The following is a 2907-nucleotide window of genomic DNA, read 5'->3' as shown; positions in this document are numbered from 1 at the left end:
TCCTACATGGGTGGCAGGATCCCAACCACTTGGACGGCTAGATTCAGCCTGACCCTGTCATGGTCATTGTGACTGTTCCAGGAATAACCAGAAAATTTTTTTCTTTTTCTCTTTGGAATAAAAAACTTTTTAAAAAGTTGTTCCAAGTTCTTGTAAAATTTTTAAGTATTTTTGTGTTTATCTGAAAGCAGAGAAAGAGATTTCCTATCTGCTGGTTCTTTCTCCAAATGCTTGCCACAGCTATGGCTTGAGCAAGCTAAAGCCAGGGACCCAAAATTCACGTGGGTGGAAGAGACAGGGTACTGGAGCTCTCACCACTGCTCTCAGGATGCATATCAAGCAGGAAGCTGGAATTGGAAGTGGAGCTGGGCCTCATATTTAGATACTCTAATCAGGATGCAGGTGTCTGAACCCAGTTTCTCTTGTTGCTTTTCATCTTACTAGATCTACTTGTCATGATACTTTCCTTCCCCTGTTAGGTTAGATTCTGGTAAAATAGTGTGAGTTCAGTCCCAGTGTGTATTAAAACACCATTTTATATTGCTTCAAAGTAGTAACTGGTTTTGAAATCAGTACTTTGGGTAATACTGTTTTCTGGATTGAAATAAAAGTTCATTTTGAGATAATTTTACATTTCTTTTCCTCATTATTAACAACTTTGTCTCCATGACATATTTGTCAAAACTATAAAGTGAATAATGGGTATATTACTAATAATTGAACCTGTAGACTTTATCCAAATGTCTCTGGTTCTTTCATTAATGTTTTCTCCTGTCCTAGATTCAGTGAAGGGTATTGCATGAATTGTCATGTCTTTTGAATCTCCTTAGGTTGGTCTCCCCTTGCTTTTCAATACCAAACCATCTTGAGAAGTACTGACCTGGAATCCTGTAGAATGCCCCCAAATTGGTTTCTTTGATATGTGTCTCATCATTAGCCTGCTGTTAATAGGTTTTAGAAGGCAAAGCAGAGATGAAGTGTCCATCTTATATTTTTAAGACTTATTTTTATTTGAAAGGTAGATTTTCCAAGAGAAGGGGAGACAGAAAAGATCTTCCATCTACTGGTTCACTCCCCAAATGGTTGCAGTGCATGGAGCCCAGCTGACCTGACCTAAAGCCAGGAGCCCCCTCCAGGTCTCCATCATGGGTGCAGGGTCAGAATGGCTCAGTCCATTCTCCATTTCTTTCCCTAGCTACAAACAGGGAGCTGGATATGAAGTTAAGCAGCTGGGGTACAAACTGGTGCCCATATACAGGTGGAGAATTAACCAGTTGAGCTATTGCACCATCCCCAAAGTGTCCTTGTTATGTCATCTTAAGTGTAGGTGATATCCTTGTGACATCAGCAGTGCTGATAACCTTCCATTGGGTTGATTTTCAGGTTTCTCCATTACAAATTAATGTTTTTTCACTTTCTATCCTTAGTTCTTTGGAAATGAATCCCTAAATCTAGTCCACTCAAGTGGGGCAGAAAGGGAAGTAAACATCACTTCCTGAAGAAAGATACAGCTGCAGATACCACTTAGAATTTTTCAGAAAATAAAATTTGTCTCTACTTCCCCATTTTACCTAGTCATTTGTTTATATCATTATGAACTGATGCTCATTTGATACTGTATAACCCAGCATACATTAATGAATTTGTTTAGATGGTTTATTTTGGCCCCTGGGAGCTCATTCAAGTTGATCCTTGAGTCCCTTTTGACATGCCCTGTCCTTTTGCTTTCTGAATGTTTCCTTACTCTTTGGTAAGTTTCAGGCACATCTTGTTCCCTTACCTGAATCCTGCAATCAGTCATTTTTTTCCAGGAGCTCTTTCTAATTTAGTTAGCAGTTTTTCTGGTTTGTAAGTATTGCCACAGTGACTGTCTTTGGAGGTATGTCTCTGAAATATCTTGTGATTATTTCCTATGGTTAAAAGTCTAGTAGTACAATTCCTAGAACAAAGATGTAAAAAAAAAATTTGAAAGTATTTTCATCAGAAAGGCAGATTTATAGAGGAAAGGAGAGACAAAAAAATCTTCCATCTAATGGTTCACTCCCCACATGGTTGCAGTGGCCAGAGATGAGCTCATTCAGAGTCAGAGCCAGGATCCTCTTCCTGGTCTCATGTTAGTACAGGATCTCAAGGAATTGGGTCATCTTCCATTGCTTTCTCAGACCAGAAGCAAGGAGCTGGATGGACCACAACAAACTGGCACACATATTGGATGCCATGCTTGGAGGTGGAGGATTAGCCAGTTGAGCCATAGCATCAGACCCTGGCATGCAAAAATTTTAGGTGCTGCCCCAGGGGCTGCAACCTAAAAACCAGTTAAGGTGCATCTATCCATCTCTGTTAGCTAACCATCCCTCCATCCATGACTTGATGACTCTCAAAACAAGAAGTGAAAAAAGGAAGCCAAATTGACTATGGTTGCCCAACCACCTGGAGCATCGTCCCTTCTGAAGGAAGTGGTTGAGTTGTTACGCTGAGAATGACATTTCCTACTTCATTTGATGCAAAGATTATGTGTTAATTTATCATTAATTTACTATTTTTTTTATTATTTCATAATACAGTTCCATAGGCCCTGGGATTTCCCTTACAGCCTCCCAAATCCCCTCCCCCCCCACACTGAGTCCCATATATTACAATAATATAGTTCTTCATAAACAGTCATAAGTCCATCATTGCAGGCATAGACAGTGGCAGAGAGTCCAGCATCCTATTGTAAAGATGCATTCAACAGTTTCATTGGCAGTCCATCTTTGATCTGGAGGCAGAGATGCATACTGTATTATATCCTCACATCTGGACATGATAATCTCTATTACACAGTTACTGTAAACCTCCCAAATGAAAAGCCACAAAACAAAATCAACAATGGGATGAAAAAATAGAAATTTACAATGCCATGAAGTT

This window comes from Ochotona princeps, chromosome 23, assembly GCF_030435755.1.
Source record: "Ochotona princeps isolate mOchPri1 chromosome 23, mOchPri1.hap1, whole genome shotgun sequence".
In the NCBI taxonomy this organism is placed as follows: Eukaryota; Metazoa; Chordata; class Mammalia; order Lagomorpha; family Ochotonidae; genus Ochotona; species Ochotona princeps.
This window is presented reverse-complemented; position numbering follows the sequence as displayed.